This window comes from Phallusia mammillata, chromosome 4 (assembly GCF_965637545.1).
Source record: "Phallusia mammillata chromosome 4, kaPhaMamm4.hap1.1, whole genome shotgun sequence".
Taxonomy (NCBI): domain Eukaryota; kingdom Metazoa; phylum Chordata; class Ascidiacea; order Phlebobranchia; family Ascidiidae; genus Phallusia; species Phallusia mammillata.
In genome coordinates, this window is record NC_137255.1 from 30,102,890 (window position 1) to 30,118,425 (window position 15,536).

Consider the following 15,536-nt stretch of genomic DNA (forward strand, 5'->3'; position numbering starts at 1 on the left):
ATTCACAACTTCCTTTATAAACCTGAATGAATGTGTTTGGCGGTATGCTTGTCGTGTTCAAAACCGTGGTGGTTGACGCTCGTTTATATAAAACTTTTCTTAGGCACTATGTTGCTTTGATGGAATTGCTTTATCACCAAATCCAACTCAATTAATTTCAATTTGGATGGCGAAAGTTTGTGTGTATTCCAGGTTCCAAATACAGCTGTGATCAACACTGTCGAAACTTGTTACAGGATTGTTGTGTTTAAATGAGATCTTTCGTTTTGATAAAAAAATTTAACACGTAGGCTTACCACACGCCCTATCTTACACTTTACTTTCAACCAGTATGTCTCGCATTTCATGTAGCGCTACACAGTACGAATAAGTGAATACAATCACTAGTGTTGGCTGCAATGTGGTTTGGTAGGTTTAGGAGACCCCGTGCCAGTTTATGTTAACAAATAGACTCAAACAAGCAAATGACGACATAAACGAAACACTTAAATCCGATGATTCGCTTTATTGGCCTTCTTGTTTGAAAGCGTCCCGATGTCAAGCTTAAACTTTTTCACATATACACGATAAATGCCACCTTATTCTGAGGCTCAAATTAGGGTTATGAAGAACTTGAAATATGTTTTATGCCTAAAATAATTTATGAGAAAACAAAGCGAGGACAAGGCACTTCCAGGCATCGAGTAACACCCTTGTTTCATTTCATATTTTACATCTGGCATTCAACGTGTTAAACAAGTTGTTCTCTACATTTGGTAATAACTTTAATTTTAAACAGGATTTGCCGCCAGGTCGTGGAGCAACCGTGTTTTCAAATCTCCACTGAGGAGGAAAAAGGCAATGTTCAGCATCCAGTCGTGGCGTTAGAAAAAAAATGGCGGTTTGCAGTTTGCTATAAATTGGCTGCAAGTGCTTGATATCGACTGAAGAAGCGCGAACTTGGCTGAGTGAAGGAATCGTGGAAAAGAAAAGATGCAAAGTGAGTTTTGTTTAACTTGAGTACTTAAGTGTTCTATTAAACTTTGTTCGGTTTCCAGTAATTATTTGGACAAACCATTGTAACAAGGAGCCACAATTAACTCTAGGTGCATGTAATGTTATATGTCCGTCTTTACTGTTGTAATGTCATTTCGCATTTTCTTATCTGTAAAGTGGTTATTGTCGGTGATTGCAAAGCGTATTTTATATAATGGTGATTGTAATGTTGCAATGAGGAATAGTGTATCAGGGTATGTTTATTGTTTGTGTCTAATTTTGTTACATAAATATTACGTCACATGTGCTCTGTGGCGCCCCCAGTGTTCTTTCTGTACGTGGCGATACACGACGTGGCAGGAAATGCGCGTGGTAGTCGTGATTGGTGGTGATGACGGGCAGATGTGTTTTACCCGTGGACTTTTATATGCCCGATTTTATACAGTGAATAAACTTTGCAACAACTGTTTAACTGCAGGTCTAGACCGAACTAAAAAAAGGCGCGTTACAATTTTACTACTGCTATTGCCAATTTGTGATAGATTTTTTTGCTCAATTCTCAAAACCGCAATATTTTTAAGCTTGTGGAAAAGAATCCAACCTAATAAATACTTCGTAAGTTTGATGTTTGACAGAAGTTGGTTGTTAGAACGTTGCAACGACCCATTTTGTGTTTCGGCAAAATTTTGAGATAGTTTCTGCAATCGTTTTATATAACAACGATTTGCAACAAGCTTGGGGGAATCTAGGTGCTTGTTGGCATAAACTCGGCGATAAAAAGCGCAATTCAGTGGTGTAAGTGTGCGTGTGTGTCTGATAAATACGCGGAGACGGATGCTTGTTTTTCTGCTTATCTTGCTGGGTTGTAAATGTGTGTTCACGTCAATAGTTTAATAGTGCATAAACTGCATACGTCTTAACGTGCATGGGTAATCTTCGTAGTAATGTGATGCAATTGGCAAAACCGAATATTATGGAAACCACCAGTAAATGACGTTGTACACCACTGAGTGCTTTTGGCGCGCGTGGCTACCACACGACTCTTTGCTGTAAATATGTGAAGTTAATAGCGACATTTGTGAATGTTGAAAGCTGATTTCTTCGCATCTGAAGCAATCGTTTTGTTTGAAAGGAAATTAAAAGTAATTGTGTTTTTTTCACACCGCAAGCAATTTACAATTACATTCGTGTGCTGGTAGAAACACCTTAAATCCAAAGCACCTTGAAAAATATAGGCACCCTTTTGAATGTAAACATTCTTTGTCTGGGTGCTTACGCTGATTGGTTTGGAAGGCGCCGGCATTGCTTGTCACAACCGTCAATCACGTCTGGTTTGTACAGCGCCTTCAATCTGATAATCACGCGTTAGCTTAATTTACAGCTTGTCTTAAAAGCTGTCTTGATGAAGCAGGTGGTTTACAGTTTTGATTTTATTTAAATTCGGTTATATTTAGGTTTCACTGCTTGATCTCCGTCATGTGTTTGTTGGTTTGTGGACCACTTTATTGCTAGTTGATAAAATCGAAAGGCAATCCGGTATTTGATCTATAGTTGGTTATTGGTTGTAGAGCTTATTGGGTTAGGCAATTTGCCTTGTAAAATAGTTGAGTGTCACTGAAACCTAGAGTTTATTGACGGTTTGGCCATCGCCCGGTCATATAAAGATATGATGGGCGTCTGTATTGTCTTGCACCCGACAATCCGCGAATGGTATCCGAAAATGTTCATTGCGGGTTTAAGGCATGACTTTACACAACTGACATTCCAACGCACGTTTCTAACCACTTGCATTTGTTGACAGGACATTATCTCAGCTTACCAAGTGCGACAGCAAGACCTGATCTGCCCTTCTACCTCTCCATGGTCAAGATGTATTTGATTGGTCAAGCACAAGAGAGGTGAGCTTAGTGTTGTTTATCTGATGATCAATATATAAATTTCATGAATTTTTTCCTTTTCTTGATTTCAACACACAGTCTGGGCTCTACCCGTCTGTTATCGCAAATGTTTTGTTTAGTCCCGAAGTTAAAATGTCACCAAAACATGTGTTATTATATTTGCACTAGGACATATAACGTAGGTGAATGTGTTGGTGCAACCAAACGTGTTTGCGCAAACTTTTTAGTGTTTGTTTTTGCACACCCCTTATAACTGCTAGTGTTTATTTCTGCTTTATGCAAATCTTACTCTAAACTGATTTGGTAAAAAACTTAAATTTGAAATACGAGTTGACGGTGCATTGGTTTGATGACTTGGATGATGTGTAATTATATATTTATTGTTCTAACTTGCGACTTGTTTATAATGACTTACACTCACACATGGAAAATGCAAGACCTGATCTGCCCATCTAACTCCATGGTCCAGTTCTGTTGGATTGGTTTTACCGCTTTTGGTTGGATTGGAGCAATTTTGTTTTTCGGTGTAATTTGCTACAAAGCAACATTTGAGCAACTGCAAAGAACGCGATGTTTCGCAAAAGTTTTGTTGGTTAGCTTATATTGCTCTATATTCCATGTAGCTTTTCACATTTCGCGGTGCGTTCAGTAACTCACACTATTTTTGTGCTGACCGCCATTTCGGGGCCAGTTTGACGAATCCAGGAACTTTGCAGTCAATATTTTCTCTGGTGTGACACCTGGCGGAATACGACGTTAAGATGAGACGAAGACCGGAAGCGAAGCACTCGAATGCAGACGCACTGTGTTGGATGAAAGACAAAGGGTTAAGGTTTTGATGTTAATGGCAAAACTATTTCGTTTAATCCACAACAGATCGTTGAAAACACGCTTCACTGCTGGTTAACACCTCACACACACGCCAACTAGATTTAAGATTTTTGGTTTACATAAATTTTCTACAGCCGTGCAACAACGCAGCTGTTTTACTTCGTAACCGTTAGCGACAACATGTCGGTGTTTTGTAAAAAAAAGACGTGACTTTAATCAGCTTTTATTCATAAAGATCGCTGTTAAAGCAACCTTATTGTAATAAAGGTTGTCATTGTTGAAATGTTAAAAATTATGATTTTTTGTCGTTGTGGCTTTGTAGTTTTAAGAAGAAATATCAGAATGTGCTTTAGTTTTTTTGTGTGAAAAGTTTCGATTTTTGGATTTTTAATTATTTGTGTAAAATTATTGCCATGTTTAGAATTCAGACAACTTGTTGCCATTTCCGTTTTAAATCCGTCGTTACAAATTTGCACAAGCACATGCTTGGGGACTCATGAGTTCCAGTTGCAGAAAACAATCACTGTGTAAAATACGCGAAAGAAGTAACGATGTGAATAAATCATAGAACTGCAGGCATTATACCGAATCAGCCGGTCACTAAGCATTACCATATATGGCAAGACGTAGGCTAGAAAATCTAACCTGTGGTGGGTTTGCACACGTCATATCTCAAACTCCACGTCGCAATGTCCTTTACATTCTACCAGTATGTCTTGCTTTTTTTAATGGGCCAGACAGAATAACTACATATGTATGTCAAATCTCCGTTTTTAGTTTTGTGATAGAATTAGTACAGTCTGTCGTTTTTCTGTTGGATGTATGCATTGTGTTGAACCGCCATCCGCAACTGGTAATGGTTAGCTGTAGGTTTATCTGGTGACTTTGCACAATCGCCATTCGAACACACGTTTCTAACCACTTACATTTGTTGACAGGACATTACCTGCCCTTACAAAGTGCAACAGCAAGACCTGATCTGCCCTTCTACTTCTCCATGCCCCAGTTTCTCTGTGTTGGTCAAGAAGAAGAGTGGTGAGATTTGTGTTGCTTATCTTCTGATAATAGATTGCAGTATTTCTTGCGTTTCTTGGATTTCAACAAACGGTCTATGCTCTACCTATCTCTTTTAAGAATATTTTGTTTAGTCCAGAAATTGAAATGCTATCAAAGCATCTGTTATACTATTTCCACTTGGAGATATAATGTCAAAGTGTCTGGTGCAACCAAACGCGTTTGTAGCTATCTTTTTAGTGTTATTTTTGCACCACCCCTTAAAACTGCTAGTATTTATCTTTGGTTAATGTTAATCTTACTCTTAACTGAGTTGGTAGAAAACTTAAATTTGTAAATACGAGTTGACGGTGTATTGGTTTGACTTGTATGATGTGTAATTATTTATTTGTTGTTCTAATTTGCTTCATGTTTAATAACTTGCACTCACACATGCAAAATACAAGACCTGATCTGCCCTTCTACCTCTGAATGGTCCAGTTGTAATGGATTGGCCGAGCACAAGAGAGGTGAGCTTTGTGTCAATACGTTTAAAGCACAAACAATAAAAATGTTTTACCGCTTTTAGTTGGATTAGAGCAGTGTTTCTCAATCAGGGCCCCTGGGTCCCCTGGGGGGCCACGAGCAGTGTTCCGGGGCCAAGGGTGTACATTCACAAGAAACACCCACTGAAAGCCATTTTCTTATTTATTCGACTATTTCAGATACTATTTGTCTATATTGAGGTTTATCATGATTACGGATTCTTGGTTACTCTATTCAACCTGTTTGAAACCGAAATACTGAATTTCAACACGAGATTGCCATATACATTTTCAAAGAGCCACAGGTCCTACAGCGTTACTTGAAAGGGTCCACGAGGCCACAAAGTTACTTTTAGGGGGCCACGGTCCACAAAAGGTTGAGAACCACTGGATTAGAGCAACTTTTTTTAGTTTAATTTGCAATAAAATCAACATTTTAGCAACTGCAAAGAACGCGAGGTTCCGCAAAAGTTTTATTGCTTTGCTTATATTGCTCTATGTCATGTAGCGTTCCATATTTGGCGGTGGTACGTTCAGTAACTCGCACTCTTTTTGTGCAGACAGCCATTCTCGGGAATTGTTGGACGATCTTAGGAGCTTTGTAGTCAATATTTGCTCTGGTAAGACACCTGGCGGTAAACAGCTTCCAGATCAGACGAAGGCCGGAAGCGAAGCACTCGAATACAGACGCACTGTGTTGGATGAAGGACAAAGTGTTGAGGTACTGATGTTGATGGCAAAACTATTCTGTTTATTCCTCAACAAACCGTTGCAAACAAGCTTCAATGCTGGTTAACAACTCACACACAATTAAATTAAGAAAACTTGTTGCTATTTTCGTTTCAAATCCGATTAGCACCGTTACAAATTTGCACAAGCACATGCTTTGGGACTTCATAAGTTCCAGTTGCAGAAAACGATTACTATATAAAATACGCAAAGGAAAAGTAGCGATGTGAATAACTCATAGTACGGCAGGTATATTGTAAGCGTTATTACGAATCAGCCGGTTACCAAGCATTCTCACATATATGGCCAGGCATAGGCTAGCAACATCTAACCTGTGGTGGGATTGCACACGCCCTATCCCAAACTCTACGTCGCAATGTCGTTCCCGTTTAACCAGTATGCCTTGTTTTTATTGTAATGCGCAAGACAGAATAACTCTAGATGTTATATGTCCATGTTGAGTGTTGTCATACAATTTGTCATTTTTCTGTTGGGCGTCTTTATTATCTTGCACCAATCGCCAATCTGCAACTGGTTACGTTCACTTGCGGGTTTATACTGATGACTTCACATAACCGACATTCGAACACACGTTTCTAACCACTTATATTTGTTGACAGGACATTACTTGCGCTTACCAAGTGCGACAGCAAGACCTGATCTGCCCATCTATTTCTCCATGCTCCAGTTCTGTTGGATTGGTCGAGCACAAGAGAGGTGAGTCATATGTCAATACGTTTAACACACCAACAATACAAACGTTTTTATCTTTTTCTGTAGCATTAAAGGAACTTTATGTTTTTGTGTAATTAGCTACAAGACAACATATAAGCAACTACAAAGAACGCGAGGTTTCGGAAAATTTTATTGCTTTGATTATATTGCTCTATATTTTATGTAGCATTCCATATTTGAGGTGGAACGTTCAGTAAGTGACACCATTTTTGTGCAGACCGACTTTTCGGGGCCAGTTTGACGATCTTAGGAACTTCGCAGACAATATTTGCTCTGGTGACAAAGTGTTGAGTTACTGATGTTAATGGCAAAACTATTTCGTGCTTTGAAACAACAGACTGTTGCAAACACGCTTTACTGCAGGTTAACATCTCACACACGACAACTAGATTTAAAAATTTTGGTTTAGAGGGATTTTATGCAGCCGTCCCACAAAGCAGGTTGCTTGGTAACCGTTCGTGACAATATGTCGTTGTTTTGTAACGGACGTAATTTTAACAAGCTTACAGGGACAAATATCGCTGCTAAAGCAACTTTATTGTCATAATGATTGTCATTGTTGAAATGTTAAATATTACGATTTTTTGTTGTTGTGACTTTATAGTTAGAAGAATACCTGAAACTGCTTTTATTGTGTGAATCGTTTCGATTTTTGGGATTATTAATAACTTGTCCAAAAGATTGCCGTAAATTAAATTTAAAAAATTTGATGCCATTTCCGTTTCAATTCCGAAACACCGTTACAAGTTTGCACAAGCACTTGCTTGGGGACTCATGAGCTGCTGTTGCAGAAAACAATCACTGTGTAAAATACGCAGAAGAAGTTGCGATGTGAATAAATCATAGTATTGTAGGCCTTGTGTTTTTGATGTGATGCCTTGTTTTTTTTTTTGACGCCGGACAGATTAAAGTTACATGTTATATGTCCGTGTTTAGTGTTGTCACACAATTTGTACAATTTGTCATTGAAGTCGTTATACCGAATCTGCTGGTCCCTAATCATATACGGCAAAACACGGCTAGAAAAGTGTAACCTGTGGTGGTATTGCACACGCCATATCTTAAAATCTCCACGTCGCAATGTCCTTTCCGTTCAACCAGTATGACTTGTTTCAATGCGCCAGACAGAATAACTCAATATGTAATGTCGAATCTTCGTTTTTAGTTTTGTGATAGAATTAGTACAGTTTGTCATTTTTCTGTTGGGTGTATGCATTGTGTTGAACCGCCAATCCGCAACTGGTAATGGTTATATTTGTTGACAGGACATTTACCTGCGCTTACCAAGTGCGACAGCAAGACCTCATCTGCCCTTCTACTTCTCCATGCTCCAGTTGTATTGGATTGGTCCAGAGAGGTGAGCTTTGTGCTAATACTTTGAAAATACACACCGCAAAAATGTGTTTACCGCATTTAATTGCATTATAGGAACTTTTCTTTTCGGTTCAATTTGCTACAAAACAACGTTTAAGCAACTGCGAAAAACGCAAGGTTTCGCAAAAGTTTTGTTGCTTTGTTTATATTGCTCTATATTCTATGTTGTGTTCCATAAGTTGGCTGTGGTACGTTCAGTAACTCACACTATTTGTGCAGACCGCCATTTCGGGGCTTGTTGGACGATCTTTGTAACTTTGCAGTCAATATTTGCTCTGGTGTGACATCTGGCGGCAAACAACTTTAAGATGAGACGAAGGCTGGAAGCGAAGCACTCGAATGCAGACGCACTGTGTTGGATGAAGGACAAAATGTTGAGGTACTGATGTTAATAGCAAAACCAAATGTATTACACAACAGACAGTTGCAAACACGCTTTACTGCTGGTTAACACCTCACACACGCCAACTAAATTTAAGGTTTTGGTTTAGACTTTAGAGGAATGGTATGCAGCCCTGGCACAACGCATTTTTTTGCATGGTAACCGTGTGTGACAAAATAGCGGTGTTTTGTTAAAGTCGTTACGTTTTAGTGATAAATATCGCTGTTAAAGCAACTTTCTTGTCATAATGATTGTCATTGTAGAAATGCAGAAAAATATGATTTTTGTCTTGTGGTTTTTAGTTAGAAGAATATCTGAATCTGTTTTGGTTTTTGTTTGTGTGGGTCGTTTTGATTTTTGAGATTTTAAATAACCAATGCAAACTTATTGGCAGGATTTAAATTCAAAAAACTTGTTGTAATTTCCGGTTCAAATCCAATTAGCACGGTTAAAAATTACAAATTTGATCTTTGCAGTATATGATTGCTCTGGTGTGACACTTGTCGGCATACGAGATGAGACGAAGGCCGGAAGCGAAGCACTCGAATGCAGACACACTGTGTTGGATGAAGGACAAAGTGTTGAGGTACTGATGTTAATTGAAAAACCAATTAAATTATTTCACAACAGACCGTTGCAAACACGCTTTACTGCTGGTTAACACCTCACACACACCTTCTAGATTTAAGATTTTTGGTTTATAGGGATTTTATGCAGCCGTGCCACAACGCAGCTTTTTTTTACTTGGTAACAGTTACTGAAAAAATGGGTGATTTGTTAAAGACGTGACTTTAACAAGATTTAAGTTATAAATATTAAAAACTTATCATTGTGATTGTTGAAAAGTAATGGATAAAAATTATTTTCCCTGTGGCTTAGAAGTTTGAAGAATATCTGAAATTGCACCGATTATGTTTTTTATGTGTAAAAAGTTTTGATTTTTGAGATTTTAATGAACCAGTGCAATTCATGGCCATGAATGGATGTTAAAAATTTTGTTGCATTTTCCGTTTCAAATCCGATTAGCACCATGATTTCTGGTGCCGGTGATGTTGAGGTGAGCACACCCGAGATATATCACTCTGTGATAGTTGGGCGCTTATTAGGTGCAGCATTCAGGCCCCGTGTTATTGAGGTGGGCGCTAATTTGCATCTTCCATCTGGTCCTCGTGTTGTTGAGGTGGTTGCTGATGAGATGCAGCCTTCTAGTCTCTGTGTTGTTGAGGTGGGCGCTGATGAGATGCGGCCTTCTGGTCAAATGTTATTGCGGTGGGCGATCATGAGGTACAGCTTTCTGGTCCACGTGATGTTGATGAGGGCTCTCGTAGGTTGCAGAATTTTGGTCCATTTGGTGTTGAGGTGGTCGCTGATGAGATGCAGAATTCTCGTCTCCATCGAGGAGGGCGCTCATGTGATGCAGACTTCTGGTCATCGTGTTGTTGAGGTGGGCGCACCCAAGCTGTATCACTTTGGCCAGCGTGGCGTTAAGGTGTCGCGCTCATAAGGTGCACCCTCCTGGTCCCTATGTTTTTTAGGTTGGCGCTTGTTAGATGCAGCCTTCTGGTCCCATTTTGTTAAAGTGAGCGCTCATAAGATGCAGCCTGTCTGGCCCCTAGGGCGTTGAGGTGGGGTTCATGAGATTCAGCTTTCTGGTCCTCGTAATGTTGAGGAGAGCGTTCATGAGATGCAGCATTCAAGTCCCCGCGTTGTTGAGGTGGGCGTTCATGAGATGCAGCTTTTTTGTCCTCATGTTGTTGAGGTGGGCCCTTATGTCGTGCAGCCTTCTGGTCACATGTTGTTGAGGTGGGCGCTTGTGTGGTGCAGCCTTCTGGTCCCCGTGTTGTAGAGGTGGGCGCTCATAAGATGCAGCTTTTTGGTCTCTGTGTTGTTAAGGTGGGCGCCCATGAGTTGCAGCCTTCTGGTCCACGTGTTGTTGTGGTGGAAGCTTATGAGCTGCAGCCTTCTGGGGCCTAGGCTGTTGAGATGGGCGCTTATGTGATGCAGCCTGCTGGCCCCATGTTGTTTAGGAGGGCGCTCATGAGATGTAAACTTTTGGTCCCATGTCGTTGAGGTAGGCACACCCAAGGTATACCACTTTGGTCTCCGTGTTGTAAATGTGTGCGTTGGATGCAGACTTCTGGTCATCGTGTTGTTGAGAGGGGCGCACCCAAGCTGTATCACTTTGGCCAGCGTGTTGTTAAGGTTGGCGCTCATGAGGTGCAGCTTTCTGGTCACCATGATGGTGAGATGGACGCCCATGAGATGCAGATTTCAGGTCCCCATGTTTTTGAGGTTGGCGCTCATGAGATGCATCCTTCTGGTCCCATGTTGTTGAGGTGGGCGCACCCAAGATGTACCACTTTGGTCCCCGTGTTGTAGAGGTGAGCGTTCATGAGATGCAGCCTTCTGGTCTTTGTGGCGTTGAGGTCGGCGCTGATGAGGTGCTTCAGTCTGTTCCCTAGGGCGATGAGGTGGGAGCCCATGTGATGCAGCCTTTTGGTTCCTGTGTTTTGAGGTGGACGCTTATGAGATGCAGTCTTCTGGACCCCGCGTTGTTGAGGAGGCACTCATGAGGTGCAGCCTTCTTGTTCCTAGGGCGGTGAGGTGGGCGTTCATTAGATGCAGCCTTCTGGTCCCCGTGTTGTTGAGGTGGGCGCTCATGAGGTACTGCTTTCTGGTCACCGTTGCTTTGCGGTAAGCATTTAAGAGATCCAGCCTTCTGGTCCCCATGATGTTGATGAGGGCGCTCGTGAGATGCATCCTTTGGGTCCCTAGGACTTTTAGGTGGTCTCTGATGGGATGTTGCCTTCTGGTCCCCATGTTGTCGAAGAGGGCTCTCATGAGGTGTAGCATTCTGGGACCTGAGGTGTTAAAGCAGGCGATCCATGAGAGGCAGCATTCTGGTCGCTGTGGTGTTGTGGGAATCGCTCATGACGTGTAGCCTTCTGGTCCCCATGTTTTTCAAGTTGGCGCTCATGAGATGCAGCCTTCTGGTCCCCATGATGTTGAGATAGACGCTCATGAGATGCAGATTTCAGGTCCCCATGTTTTTGAAGTTGGCGCTTATGTTTTTGAAGTCGTCTGGTCCTTAGGGCGTTGAGGTGGACTTCCATAAAAAAAGCCTTCTGATCCCCGTTGTTCAGAGAGGGCGTTCATGAGATGCAGGCTTTTGATTCCCGTGTTGTTAAGGTTGGTGCATATGAGATGCAGCCATTTGGTTCTTGTGGTGTTGAGGCGGGCGTTCATGAAATACATCCTTTTAATCCCCGTGTTGTTAGGGTGGGTGCATATGTGATGCAGCCTTCTAGTCCACGTTTGGTTAAGTTGGCGCTCATGAGCAACAGCCTTTGGACCCTGGGCTGTTGAGGTGGATTCATATGAGATGCACCCTTCTGGTCTACGTGTCGTTGTGGTGGGTGCTTATGAGCTGCAGTCTTCTGGTCACTAGGCTGTTGATCTGGCGGCACATGTGGTGCAGCCTTCTGGTCCCCGTGTTGTTAAGTTGAACGCTCATGAGATGCTGAACGCTGGTCCCCGTGTTGTTGAAGAATTGGCTGATAAGGCGCACCCTTCTGGTCCCCGTTTTGTTGAAATGGGCGCTCATGAGATGCAGTCTTCTGGTCCCCGTGTTGTTGAGGATGGCGCTCATGAGGTGTAGCCTTCTGGTCCATGTGGTGTAAAGGAAGGCGCTCATGAAGTTCCGACTTCCTGTCCACGTACTATTGAGGTGGGCGCTGATGAGGTTCAGCTTTCTGGTCCCCGTGTTGTTTAGGTTAACGCTGATGAGATGCAGCCTTCTGGTCCCCGTGTTGTTGAGGTGGACGCTGATGAGGTACAGCCTTCTGGTCCCCGTGTTGTTGAGGTGGACGCTGATGAGGTACAGTCTTCTGGTCCCCGTGTTTTTCAGTGGGGCCGTAAAGAAATGCAGCCTTCTGGTCCCCGTGTTCTTGACGTGGGCGCTGATGCGATTCAGCCTTCTGGTCCGTGGTGTTGTTTAGGCGGGCGCTCACATAGTTTACATAAAAAGCAGTAACCGACTGAATCTTAGGTCTTTGCACCAGAGATGCGACCTTGTGTCCTTATGGTGTTGAGCTGGGCGCAATCGTGGGGTATCACTGTAGTTTCGTCGGTGTTGTGGTTTGCACACCTGAGATGTATCACTCAGGTTACGCGTTGTTGACGTAAACGCCTTCGAGATGTATCACTCTGGTTCCGTGGTGTGGAAGTGGGGACACCTGAGATGTATTCTTCTGGTTTCGTGGTGTTGAGGTGGGCACTCATTGGGTGCAGCATTCTGGTCTCCGTGTTGTTGGCTTAAGCGCACCTGACATGTATCAATGTGGTTACCGTGGTGTTAGGGTTTGCGAACTCGAGATGCATCAGTTTGGCGTCCTTTGTGTTACGTGTGGCTGCACTTGAGATGCATCCTTCTAGTCCCAGTTGTTGCGGCGAGCGCTTATGAGGTTAAGCCTCGCGGTCCCCGTGGTGTTGAGGTGAGCGCTTATGAGGTTAAGCCTCGTGGTCCCCGTTGTGTTGAGGTAGGCGCCCATTGGATGCATCCTTCTAGTCCCAGTTATTGCTATGAGCGCACCCAAGATGTATCGTTTTCCGTGTTGTTAAGGTGGTCGGTGATGTGGTGCAGAACTCTGGTCCCAGTGTCGTGGAGGTGTTAAGTGTGGCTGCACTCGAGTTGCAGCACTCTTGTCTTCGTAGTGTTGAGTGTTGTAGAACTCTTGTCCGATGTCCTCCGAGGTGCAGCCCCTTTTTGTTTGGCCTGGATGTGGAAGAGGTGGAGTCTTTCCTCCTTGACGCGACTCGTCTACTTTCGGCACACACTCCATCTATCGAAGGTAGGTTGAAAAAATGATTGGTTAACATTGCACATATTAGTTGACCTTTCTGCAAATCACGATTGAAAAACTGTTTTACAAGCAGCTGAAAGTTAAAGACTTCCCTAACAAGAGTTGTCCTTAAAACTATCGGCTTTAAACCAAAGGTCTGAAAACTTTTCGTTTTTTATCCGTTTTCTGTTAATAAGCGGCATCCGACAACCCAGCTGAAAATGCTCCATACCAAACGTTCGGTCCGTTTCGTTCGATTTCCGGGTCGTAGAATTAGCAACTGTTGTTTCCCTTTTTCTGGAATGCGTTGCCGCTGATCAATTGAACTGAAAATGTGTTCAAGTGTTTATAATTTCCCGTGTACAAGTCACTGCCGTGGGCTTGATTCATGTCAGAAATAACAACTTGCTCGAAGTACGTGGCACTTAACTGCGTCGTTTGGCAAAAGAATTTAGAACTTGCCAAAATGCTTAAAGTTCCCTCCTATTTCGAAGCGTGATGGGAGATTCACTACATGTGATCATTTTAACCACAGTTTTACTGTTTGGCAGTACTGTGAAACATTAAGTGTGACTTTTGTGACTTATTGCCGAATTCATACACAGAATATTTTGTAACCAAAAAATAGTTAAAGTCCCCCCCCCCCCCCCCCCATTTTAAAGCGTGGTGGGTGATGAACTGAATGTGATGTTTTTAACCACAGTATTATTTTATGCTGGCAGAACTGTGAAACCTTAATTTCACTTGCATTTGTCAACTGGATGCTTATGGCAATTCTTTAAAGACCCTAAACTAATACCAAGCAATCCTAATCTTAAATATATTTGTTGACAGGACATTACATGCGCTTACCAAGTGCGACAGCAATACCTGATCTGCCCTTCTATGTCCCCATGCTCCAGTTTCGCAAGAAGAAGAGTGGTGAGCTTTTGTGGTAATGATATTGCGTTTAAAGAGGCAATATTTGGAAGCGAGTATTAAGTTGTGTTTATATTTACTTTGGTGCCTGTCTATATTCGAAATAGTTTATCGAACGGATGGAGTACATTTCGAATAGTCGGCAGTAGTATTAAAAATTAGTAATGAAACCGAACACGTGGGTAAATTTGTATGACGCAGTAACGAAATTGAATAAATCACTTTAATAAAACCCTGTTTGTGTGGCAACAAGTATAACAGTTAAATCAAAATGTTGTTTGTTTTATAGAAGATTTAACATTCTAGGTGTGAAACCAAATTTGTTCATGGGATTTGTCCCACAGATGTGTACGATCGTTGTTAAATTTTGCAGCAAAACATTTTGCTTTCTGTCGTTGCAGCAAAGAGGAAATTTGAGAGAATTTGAGAGAATTTTGAGAATCACGCCAGTGTTGGATGAATACCGATACCGCGCATACCATAAGGTTTGGTCATCGATACACAAGTATTGATGTGGATTTGATAACACAAATGACTGAAGTACACTAAAAACTGACATCAGTCCACAAGTGTAGCATTTGAAATAAACTCTAATCTTCACGAATAACTACAGACATGGGTGAAAAATACCAACGTTGCTGAAATATAGTTAATCATTCTTTTGGTCCATAGCAGTGTTTTCCCAATTATTCTGAGATTAGTAATAAAAACAGAAACAATGTTTGGTTGCCAGAATGTGAATCATCGAAAAGGTTATAACCACAAGTATGTTTTCTTCTTTAACTTAAAAAAAGAACAGTGTGAACTAATTTTCTTCATGGGCAGTAGCTATGCCTTTGTTAAATAAGGTGTCTCGGCACAAGCAACAAGCCGAGTCACTATAAATTAAAAGAGGTTATATCACCGTCCTTAACCTCTCAAGCTCCTAAACTTGTCGGGACAGAGTCCTGGTAACTTCACACACGTGTCTTGCACTTCGGTTCGTTTGTTCACTACTTCGAGACGAAAGAAAGCGACACGCTGATATAAGCGAGCACAAGTCAAACAGAATGAACTCGGTTTTATATATATATACCCCGGATAAAGGCGTTAAATCATACGCATGTGCTCTCGTGATTGGCTCTTGAACAATTCCAACACAAAGCAGCGTCCAATCACAGCACATGGCAAAACATACAGTAAAAGCTCGTAAACACCAGATCACAAAGTCGCATCTGCATCCTAATTATCTGCGACCGGAAATATTACAAAGTCCGAACATGATTTGTCAATACATTTGAATTAAGTTAGTACACTTTTTAACTTTCACGCAGGT